Below are 11,965 nucleotides of genomic sequence, written 5' to 3'. Positions count from 1 at the left end.
CTTGCTGTTTCTCACTCAGAGTAGCTCCATATCCGGTTACGTTCCATCCTATATATACTAGTGTCTCATCTCTCGGGATAGTCTCGTAGGAAATATCTTCCTTAATCATGTCTACTATACCCTTAACTAGAGCACTATTCTTAGGATTGTCTGTTACAGAACGTAGGGGGTAGACTTCATGTGCGTAGATAAACATTGTTCTGTATGCCCACACAGAACCATTATGGCTGAAAGGCAGAACCAGATAAGGGATCCCTTTATCCGTTGTGTGAGGCATAAGACCACACACCCAACAGTTAGTGTTCATTACTAGTTGGTGTTGGTGCAAAAGCTGAACGAAGGAGTTATTAATAAACTCTAATCTCCTAGCGGATTCATGTTCAGGAAGGGGTTGAAAAGAATGCGAGGAAACAGTAGAAGGAGGAGGTATGGGCGATGTAGTGGGTGCAAATGTCACTTGCAAAGAGAATAAAACATATCCTATTAAAAACATCATTACACTGAATAACATAAAAATGCATGATATCAAAAAGCGTTTCTTGGTCATAACTTTACATATTCTGTCTTTAGAGTTCATTGTTTTGGCAGGTCTCTCCATCTCGAAAAACTCCATCCTCTCTAAAATGCTGCTCGCGATGGTAGGGTGTTCTATGCTAAGGAATGCTTCTGTCAGTCCAGGGCAACTCCCTTAGACCAACCAGAACTGTCGACCTAACGTCTTCAGCTGCACCCCAAAGACTTTGGGCAACCGCGACCCTACAGCGGAACCCGGATGGTGGTTCGAAAAACAAAAATAAAAAAGTTTCTCAGATGAGAGAGCTGCACTTTAAAAATTTTAGCAAAGAAAAGGAAAACATTTTTTATTTGTCCATAGTTCTCGGCCTCAAATTATATCTTTTCTTTCCAGGTATTGTTTGATCTTGAAACAGGAGTTCAGGCTCTGTAGTGTCCAATCGAATTGACGGTGGCACAGCTTCTTGCAAGAGATTGTCTCTTTCTTGTTCGGAAATTGTATTTTTTTATACGTGCATCGCTGAAAGGCAGAAAACGAGGCACAGCTTCAGGCTCTGAGTCAGCGACACCCTCCTGGACCCACCGGTCGTACGGCAGAGGCAAAGGAACCCTCTTGCAGTGTACACCGTGGATCCAGTGCTTCTTTCCTTCCACTCGAACGGCTGATCTCGTTGAGAGAAGAACTAGGTGAGGGCCGGTCCACCGGGGCTGGTCATTCTTTGTTCGTTGGAAGTTCTTCACCAGTACCCAGGATCCCGGATCGATTTGGTGTTCTGGAGTTTCAGAGACCTGAGGCAGAGTATCGTGAACCTGTTGGTGTAAAACACGCAATTTAGCCGTCAATTCGTACAAATAGTCAAGCAGTACAGGATGTTCGATCTCACTGAATTTTGTCAGCCTTGGCACTCCCCATATGTTGGCCGGACGGCGAACACAATCTCATAGGGACTAAGTCCCACTCGCGAATGTACAGTCATTCTTGTTGATAGGAGTGCTAAAGGGAGAGCGTCAGGCCATTTAAGACCATAGCTCGCTTGAATTTTGGCCAGTTTAATTTTTAGCGTGTCATTATTGCATTCTACTAGTCCAGCTGATTGGGGTGATTTGCAGCGTGAAATTTCTGTTGGATGCCTAGCCCTTCACATACTTTCTTCATCACACGACCCACAAATTCACTCCCATTGTCACTCCAGACCATTCTCGGCATTCCAAATCTAGGGAAAAACTCTTTCACAAGGGCTTTAGCTGTGGATAAGGCAGGGTTGTCTTTTAGGGGATATGCTTCTACCCATCTTGAAAAGGCACAAACAAGAACGAGTACGTATTTTAAATTGTTGCACCTTTCCATGTGGATGAAATCTAGCTGCAAAACCTCGAACGGATACGTAGGAGGTGCAAAATGACCAGCTGGAGTTGGGGTTCCCCTACCAGGATTGTATTTCAGACACACCATGCAATTCTTGACCACATTCTCTGCACACTTGGGAATTCCAGCATTTTGCCATACCAGAGCCAACAACTTACAAATCCCTTTCACACTGATGTGAGCCATTCCATGGGCCATTGTAACCACAGCAAGTACATACGCATCGGGTAACAACCATCTCTGATGCTCTGACAATTCAACCCAACAACCATTGGCATCCATTTTACCCGTACTTTCTCTCCACACACTCAATTCTTTCTCTGTAGCTTCAGCTTGAATCGATTTCACACTCTCTATCGTGTCTTCACACATTCCAACATCACCAATCCATCTTGCAGGGCCTGCAACATACATTCGACTCATCACATTCCTTGCTGTTTCTTTTGCGCCTTCATCAGCAAATGCATTTCCACGACCAACATCATCAGTCACCTTCTTGTGTGCACTGCATTTCACAATCGCAACTTGCAAGGGCAAAGTAAGTGACTCAAGCAGCTCATTCACCAACTGACCATGCGAAGTCAGGAACCCACGTTCTTTCCACAATCGTCCAAAACTATGGGCCACACCAAATGCATACTGGCTGTTGGTATATATAGTCACTTTCATTCCTTTCGACAACACACATGCTCTCGTAAGTGCCATCAACTCTGCTGCTTGAGCTGAATTATGTGGGACACGTGCAGCTTCAACAATCGTATGCAAAGTCGTGACAGCATATGCTGCAGTCGTATCACCATTCGGAAGCTTGAAACATGAACCATCCACCCATAAGGTACCATCACACTCTACAAGAGAAGTATCTTGGAGGTCTATTCTCCCTTTCGTTTCTTCTTCTGTTCTGAGAAAACAATCATGCTGTTCAAAAATATCTGACTCTGCTACAATCGGCAACAACGTGGCTGGATTCAGCGTGTTGCATCTTTTTATGTGCACATGACTCGCTAAAAGTGTCAACTCATAAACTGACAATCGAGCACTAGTTAAGTGCTGTGTCTTGGTCCTGTTTAACAACGTGTCCACTGCATGTGGAACCATCACAATCAATGTATTATTCATGACTAACCCAGCAGACTGCCGAATAGAAACAGCTGCTGCTGCTGTGGCTCTTAAACAACTCGGCAACGCTTTAGCTACCGGGTCCAAAGTCGACGAAAAATACGCGCATGGACGCTGCTTGTTTCCGAACAACTGTGTCAACACTGACAATGCACAACCTTCTTTCTCATGGACATACAATGTAAAGGGCTTACTGTAGTCGGGGGTACCCAACACAGGAGCCGAACATAATGCATTGCGCAATTCGGAAAAACCTTTCTGACACTCTTCAGACCATGGAAGGGGATTCGATGTATCTTTACAAGTTAATGCCACCAAAGGTTTGGCCAACAGAGAAAAATTTGGTATCCATTGTCTGCAATATGATGTAATGCCCAAGAAAGCACGTACTTCTCTCTGTGTCCTTGGAACACTCAATTTCGCTATTGCCTGAATTCTTTCTGGGGTCAGTTTCCTTCCCTCCTTCGATAAGAGATGACCTAAGTAGGTCACTTCTTGTCGACAATATTGCAATTTTGAAAGAGACACTTTGTGGTGCAATTCAGACAAATGACGCAACAACGACAACGTGGCTTCTTTACAGATTTCCTCAGTATCTGCAGCAACAAGCAAATCATCAACGTACTGAATAAGGGTAGCACCATCAGGTAAAACAATGGTATCAAGCTGTGTTTTTAAAGCTTGACTATATATCGATGGACTTTCACAGTAGCCCTGGGGAGCGCGTTTGAAGCTGAAGCTTCGGCCTCCTAAACTGAAGCCAAAAATATCCCTACTCTCCTCGGCAATCGGGATGCTGAAGAACGCATTCTTCAAGTCAATCACCGAGAATCAGGTCGCGGAAGCTGGAATCATAGTCAATAGGGCAGTAATATCAGGAACAACTGGAAATTGTGGCACAACTATTTTATTCACCTCTCTAAGATCAATCACGAACCTGTAAACAGGTGGTTGGGAAGGGTCAGTATGCTTCAAAACAGGCAGAACAGGACTATTGCAAACGTTGCCTCTTGTCTCTTCAATTACATCTTTTTCAATTAAATCATAAATGATCTCTAGCAACGCTTTTTCACTTTCACTAGAGATCTTGTATTGGGGAATTCGTGGCATTTTCACATTGGCTTTCAATGTCACAACATATGGTGGTATTTCCAAAAGACCCACATCATTAGGACCAGTAGCCCAAAGAATAGCAGGAAGAAACGACAATTCTGTTGGAAGTTTATTCTTCGACAAATACATTGAGGAAACCACTTTCTTCCCTAGTGTAAGTTGTACTCCTGAAGGAGAACAATACAACGTCGCATACAATCTTTTTAACAAATACAATCCTAACAAGTTCTCACCACAACCTGTCGTCAGAATAAGGGGTGCTTCGAATTCACAAGGACCAACAGAAAGGGACATAGGACTAGAAATTGGGTTCCTAACCGGGGCGCCAGAAAAACCTACGGAAACATTCATTTCGCCAGACAAAGGTGCGCCAGGGAGTTTAGAGTGCATAATAGAACTCTTTGTAGCACCAGTATCCAACAGAAAAGGCTCTGACACACCTGATGTAATCACCTCAACGTAAGGTCCACTCTGATCTACTGGAACTGAAACAACTCCCTCTCTTTGTCTATGGCTGTCCTAGCAATCATTACCTTCCATATTCTCATCTTCTGCATAGTAGTCATCAGCATAGTACTGGGCTGTCCTACCAGACGCGTTATTCTGCTGATCAAAACTATTCATTGAATTCTGAGGCGGAAAGGAACGTGCGATCTGGGGGAAATTTCCACGTCCTCTACCTCTAGGAGCTTGTTGAACACCTCGACCTCTTGCACCAGAAGCACCATTCTTACGCTGTAACAAAATAGGACAACTATACTTGAAATGACCCTCTTCCTTACAATATGAACACTGATTGGGACCTACAGGAACACGCTGTTGAGGATACTCGAACTTTTGCGAGTTCCTCTGAAACTGTTGAGGTTGCTGATAGTTACTCTGACCACCACGTGGCGGATACGCCTGTTGTAAAAGAACCTTTGTTTTTAACTCTTTAGTTTTCTTGTCTGCTCTGTCTTTCTCATCTTTGTCCCTATTTTCGTAGTACTGTGCAGTAGCCAATATCTGTGCTGAAGAGGAAACAGCCCAAGAACTCTCTGAATCCTTTAACTTATTACACAACTCTGGAAGTAAATTGTGCACGAACTTATCGACGAACAACCGTTGACCACCCTCTGTACTCATATCTTGACCACTGTGGTCTACAAACGTTTCTTCAAACCTGGTGAAGAAATCAGATACCGTCTCATCTTTCTTCTGCTTGCACGCAGACAACTTGTCCCAATTTACACGCATCGCAGGCATTAAAGTCTTCATGTAATTAATGATCCTACCAGGGAGATCTGCTACTAAAGGCTTGGGTTTAGCACCACCAACTTGTCGGCCATCTGCAGCAGCAATATTAGCCCATGAGTCGCCTAACTCCTGATCATGATCCGCATGACGAATCTTTCCCCATAAAGGCTGTGGAACAACATTTCCAAACAACATGTCTATATCGGCTAAATTCATAATGCAAGAGCCTGCAGTCTGTGACAATTCCTTGTAATACCCTGCAGGATTTTTACGGGGATCAGGCAATGTCTGTTTAAGGGCCAAAACTTCAGCTCGCTTCCATGGAACATGTACCCAGACACTTTGAAAATGAGCTGGTACAGCATCAACGTTATTAGCTAAATCAGCCGCAACGGCGTCCTTCCATACTGGAGGAACTTCCCTCATGGGATATTGTCTCACTTTCTTTTTAACGGAAGAATCAGACTCAAACAATGACCGAGAAACACCTTCAGTCCTAAACGACAACAATGTCGCAACTGCTTTCTTAACATCTGAACCCACAATTGCGCCTTTCCCAAACTCGAACCGTACACAACACAACTCAGGCGGATTGGGCTCCAAATCATTTTCTTCTAAATCTTCACAAAGGAAAGTACACATTTTCTCGAAAACGTACCTCTGCTTTAGTGCTTCCCACTGATGGAAGACATCCATAACAGACTCTAGCTCATATCTTATTGGGTCGGTAACCCATTTATGTGCCAAATAATTCAATGTTTCCTTCTCCCTAGAATCAGGCAGTTGGCTATGCAACTGTTTATGCTCTGAGACAGGGGTTGCACTTGTTGCTCCAAAGAGAGGATATAGAAAGCTAGTAACAGTGCTAGTCATTCTCTGGCGAACAGAGGGAGAAGTCGATGAAAGGACAGGCGGAAAAGCAGAGTGAGGCAAGGCAGACGCAGAGGCGGTGTCAGGAGTAATACCAGGAGTGGTAGTCGATATAGTGGTTAAAGTTGTAGGAAGTAAAGGCAGAGCAGATGTCAAAGTCGGTGGCCCTTGAGGAGGCTGCACAGGAGGAATAGGAACCAACTGAAGAGCAGCTGGTGGTTGTGGAGGAGCAGGAGGCAATACAACAATCGGAGGTTACACGGCTAAAAGTTGCGGAGGTGCTGTAGCATTCTGCGCATAAGGGGGTGGCGAACTCAATAAATGTGACATTAGGGGGTCTTTTTCAAGGTCTTTTGCTGCATCTTGCTGAAGAGGCGGCAAAACTGGATAACATTTATCGATCACCATTTTACGTTGCCTGTGCAACTGCTCACTCATCTGTTCTTCTGTTATCTTTGAACTGCATAGCAGCTTGCATTATCGAGATACCCCTTTCTCTCTTATTTTTCTTCGCTAGTTTAATTTCCTTCTGTTTGGCTTCCTTACACCATAGGCGGAAAGAGTCAAACATCGCCGGCCGGGCTTTGTTCTTAAAAAATTTAACTTCGAGGTTATCTAAAATTTCCGTGTCAAAGCTACCATATTGGGGCCATTTTAAAACACCATCCTTTCTGGTGTATCGAATCCACACTTCATTATATGTGATGGGGCCTACTCCATGTTTCACATACAGTTCATAAGTTGGAGTTCCAATCGGAGGAACCGGACACGAGCTCTCTAGTCTAGCTTCAAACTTCAAAGGATTATCGAATACGATAGTCTCGTGAATACACGAGTCCCTCTGCTTTGGTACTTGCAAGTTCCAAATCAAAGATCCCAAGGGGATACCCAAACTAAGAACCAAACTAAGGACTGGGAGACGCTCCACTTATACTTAACTGAGGTATCGATGACGTCACCAGAAGACTCGTCTATCGTTTCGCTCTTCCAATCGTCAAGGGTCCAAATCAGGGCGATAGCCAGGGCAGCAGTCCTTCGTAGCCGTCGGGAAGCGGGGAACCTCGCAGCAAAGACTTTCAGACCACGTCGACATGCAGGGGTCGATGAAGTGGCGGCCTTCCTCCAGAATTTTCACACGAAGCTCCTCACGAACCTCTGGCTTGGACCGGTACCGTTGGTATCGCCCGACGTTGGGCGCCAGATGAAGTACGGGTTTTTTGGAACCCAACGGTGTCAGGGTACACCCTAAGACTTCGGGTCCTTCCTGCTTAGACTACAGAAACTCAGAGTGTTCTAGGTGAAGTCAAAGATCGTTTTTATTGGCTGCAACCAAGTAACAGGCGTCCTAGAAGTACAACACGGTGTATATTCTCAGGAGACTGCTCAATCTTACAAAGCCAGCCTTCTCTTTTTATACAAAATATTACGCTTCAAGCAAACATTCTTAAGTTTACAGTTGAACGTTCACATATTTTCACTACAAAGAAAAAGCAGAGTCATGATGACAAGCCCATATTTCAGTTCGTCCCGGCAAGGCCCAGTATTTTCATCAGATATCGGCGGACCCCCAATAAAAACGGGCACCTCCTCCTCGTAAAGCAAGTCATAAAGTAGGAAACAGAGACAGGTGTGTGCAAGATTAGGCGTGGTTTGTGTGCGATGAAAGGTTTATGGCATGTTGTTGCCTTGATACTATCTCGTTCGTCCACTGGGAGAGGAACTGACCGAACAGGTTTGGCCTTGGGCAGTGGAGTCAGCTTGCCCAGGTCGCAGAGAAGTCAGCAAAGGTGTACGTGTCCTTCAGAATCGTGTTTGGCCTAGTCATTGGCCTATGTGAGGGCAACTCACAAAATGGCTGCCTTACACAAAATGGAACCCAAGGGTTCAGGACGAAAACTACGATTTGAAGGTGAAAACGTCACTCGAATATGCCGAAAATGCTTGTGCATAGTGTACTAGCCATTCTCGGTCTTCTGATATTAAAATCGCCATGATACGATGATGTTTATAACACGGGTCCAGAATTTTAAGTACTACAGTTGAGTCGAGGATTATTCCCAGGTTGCGTGCATGATCAGTGGGTGTCAGGGCTGCCCCCAGTGCTTTTGACCACCTGGAGTTGTCCCAGGCTGAAGGGTTGGAGCCGAGGATGAGGACCTGTTACCACGGGACGAGGAATGGGAAGAAGACGTGTTTTTGTTGCAGTGGTTTTTATTCTAGCAAACAAGTCATCGGTACACTTCTTCCTGGGATTGCTCTTTCTGGGGGACCTGCTCCTTTCCTGTCGGGTCTTTCGGAGCACTCCCTCCTCCTTCCTCCGGACGGGGCTCCTCCTCCTCCTGCTGCTGGGCTCCGGAGGCTCCGTAGTGCTCGCCCTCGCCGGCCGCCGAGAAGGGAAACAGAAGAGAGGAAGAGTAAATAATTCTACTTCTTGTCACGGATTGCTGAGAAGGAAGGGGTACGTGTGGGATGTGAAGGGGACACACAGTGCACGTATATCTGGGTCGTGAAAGTGCAGTTAAAGTGATCCGCTATTCGGAGGGCGGGTTTCGCTGAGGGATTGCACGCATTCTATGTCAGGCGTCTGCCTTTTCTCCTCCACCACCCCAGGACCCGTTCACGTACCTCGGCTAGCCGTACACCTCCTGGCGCACGGCTGGGCGGCTCGCGGGGTTGGCCTCCCGGCTTTACAGCTCCTGTCTCTCGGTTCTCGGCTCTCCCTGCAGACGCCCCGGTATTCGGCTCCTCGGTTTCTTGATCCGATGACGCCGCGTCCCGACCTTGCCTTTCCGGATTCTCCTCCTCCGCAATGTTCTCTTCACTTAGCCAGCTCGTTCCTCCTCTCCACTCCGCCTCGTTGTACCCGCTCTCTCCAACGCTCCACTCCGTCTCGCTGCTTCCCGCCTCTCCGCTCTCCTGCACTCTGTCCGCTCCTCCGGTGTAGTAACACACCTGGGGACTGTTGTTGCTGCTTTTTACGGACTCTCCAGGCTCCGCCTCCTCATTCAGGTTTGCAGTCCAGTTAAAGGGACCCCATCCAACCTCGTCCTCTTCGTCACAGCTATATCGTTCCGCAGGTGACCATCCCGGGGATTGAGGAGGCTGTGGAGACACGAGGGGGGGTTGTACATCGTTAAAGGGTACCCCTCAGTAGGGCGAGACCCCGCACCCACGTTACACACCATCCCCCCTGAACACTTCCGTTCGGGAAGTGGATTCCTGGATAAAAAGTCGGCTCCGGTATTGTCGATTCCCTTTTTGTGGTGCACCCTGAAGACATAAGGCTGCAATGTGAGGAACCACCGCATAACCCTCGCGTTACTCGACTTGTTGCGGGCCATCCAGAGAAGAGGGGCATGGTCAGTGTAAAGTTCGAACTGCCGTCCCTCCAGGTAATATGATAGCTTCTCCACGGCCCACCGAATGGCCAGGCATTCTTTTTCGACGGTCGGATATTTGAGTTCTCTGGGGAATAACTTCCGGCTGATGAATAGGATCGGATGGTCACAGCCGTCCGCACCATTTTGGGACAGTACAGCCCCGATACCGTAGTCCGACGCATCCGTATGTAGGGCAAAGGGCCGGGAGAAATCCGGGGAGGTGAGAACGGGGGTGGAGGTAATCGCTCTTTTCAGCGAGGCGAACGCCTCTGACATGACTGGTGTGGGTGTTCTTAGGTCTGCCTGTTTTACTTTGGATTGTAGAGCATCAGTGAGGGGGGATGCCGCCTTTGCGAATCCAGGGATAAAACGCCTGTAATAGCCTATGAGGCCCAAAAACGCCCTTAATTCCTTCTTTGTTCTCGGGAACGGGGTCTCGGCTATGGCCCTTACTTTCTCCATTTGTGGCTCTATCAAGCCATGACCTAGGACATAACCCAAGTATTTTACTTTGTGAAACCCAATCTTGGATTTTTTTGAGTTGATTTTCAACCCCGCTTGGGTGAGGGTGTCGAACAACCTATGCAGGTGGTCCAGATGTGTACTCCAGTCAGGGCTGAAGACGACAATATCATCAAGATACGCGGACGTAAAGGTCGATAAGTTCTTCAGCACGTTGTTCATTAGTCTCTGAAAGGTGGCAGGGGCCCCATGCAGGCCAAAGGGTAGGACCGTGAATTCGTATCTCCCTGTTTCCGTTGTAAACGCCGTTTTATGTCGATCTTCCTCTTTAAGGGGGACCTGCCAATATCCTTTGGTAAGGTCGATCGTGCTGATGTATTTTGCTTCCCCTAATCTTTCAATGAGTTCGTCTATTCATGGGATGGGATATGCATCGAATGTGGATATGTCATTCAGTGCTCGAAAGTCCATGCAAAACCGTCTCGTTCCATCAGGTTTCGGTATCAACACTATTGGACTCGACCACTCGCTATGGGAAGGGCGGATCACTCCGAGTTTTAACATCTCTTCTACTTCTTGCTGAATCCCCTTCCGTCTAGCCTCCGGGATCCTATATGGCTTGATTTTGACGATTTTTCCCGGCATCGTGTGTATACTGTGTTCGGCCAGTCTGGTTTTTCCGGGGATGTCTGAGAAAACATGTGCATGTCTTTGCAAGGTATGTTCTAGCTGTTCTCTCTCCGTGTCCGTCAAGTCCTCGTTAATCACCAGCCTCCCTAGAGTGCTGGAGGGAATAGGTGCTTCCGACTCCGTTAGATGTACCTCTGCCGGGGGTCTACCGAGCCATTTTTTTAGGATGTTTATGTGATACACTTGCGTGGTTCTTGCACGTATTCGTAGTTTGTAGCTGGTGTTTCCGATCGTTTCTATGACTTGGTATGGTCTGCTCCATTCAGCTTTAAACTTTTGCGTTGAGGAAGGCAAAAGGACCAGAGCCCAGTCACCTACTGAGAGCCGTCTCCATTTCTTGCCTTTGTCGTATATCGCTTTTTGTTTCGTTTGGCTTTTTTCCAAGTTAGCGAACGCCAAGTCCCGTAATTTACCCAATTTTGATCTAAGATTTCGGGCATACTCCAGGGTGTTTATCACCTCTTCGTGGGGTTCCCTCTCCCATGCTTCCTTGGTCATGTCCAACAGGGACCTTGGCTGTCGCCCATAGAGCAGCTCGAAAGATGAGAAGCCCAAGCTGCTCTGTCGTTGGCCCCTAATGACGTACAATGCCAGGGGGAGGATCTGGTCCCACTCAGCCCCGTTCACCTCCAACATTTTCCGCAGGGTGGTCTTTAAAGTGCAGTTATACCGCTCCACTAGGCCATCCGTTTGGGGGTGGTATACGGCCGTTCTGATCTGGTGTATGTGTAATAAGGCACACACTTCTCTCATGAGGCGTGACACAAAGGGGGTTCCTTGATCTGTTAGGATCTCTTTCGGGAAGCCCACTCGGGAAAACAACTCTAGAATTTTGTCGGCTACGTTTTTGGTTGTAGTTGCTGTCAACGGGAATGCCTCGGGAAACCTTGTTGAGTAATCTACAACGACTAGAACATATTGGTAGCCTTTTTTTGTCTTGGGGAGAGGCCCGATGAGGTCCATCCCTACTCTCTCAAAAGGGACTCCGATTATCGGAAGAGGTTGTAACGGAACGGCAGGTGGACGGGTCATGTTCCGTTTTTGACAAATGTCGCATTCTTGGCAATACACCATAGCGTCCTTATATATTCCTGGCCAGTAGAAACAGTTCAACAAATTCTGCGTAGTCTTTTCAGCTCCGGTATGCCCTGCCACTAAATGCGAATGCGAATAGAACAACACCTGTTCACGAAAGGCTAAAGGCACCAGCAATTGT

This window comes from Lissotriton helveticus, chromosome 7 (assembly GCF_964261635.1).
Source record: "Lissotriton helveticus chromosome 7, aLisHel1.1, whole genome shotgun sequence".
Taxonomy (NCBI): domain Eukaryota; kingdom Metazoa; phylum Chordata; class Amphibia; order Caudata; family Salamandridae; genus Lissotriton; species Lissotriton helveticus.
This window is presented reverse-complemented; position numbering follows the sequence as displayed.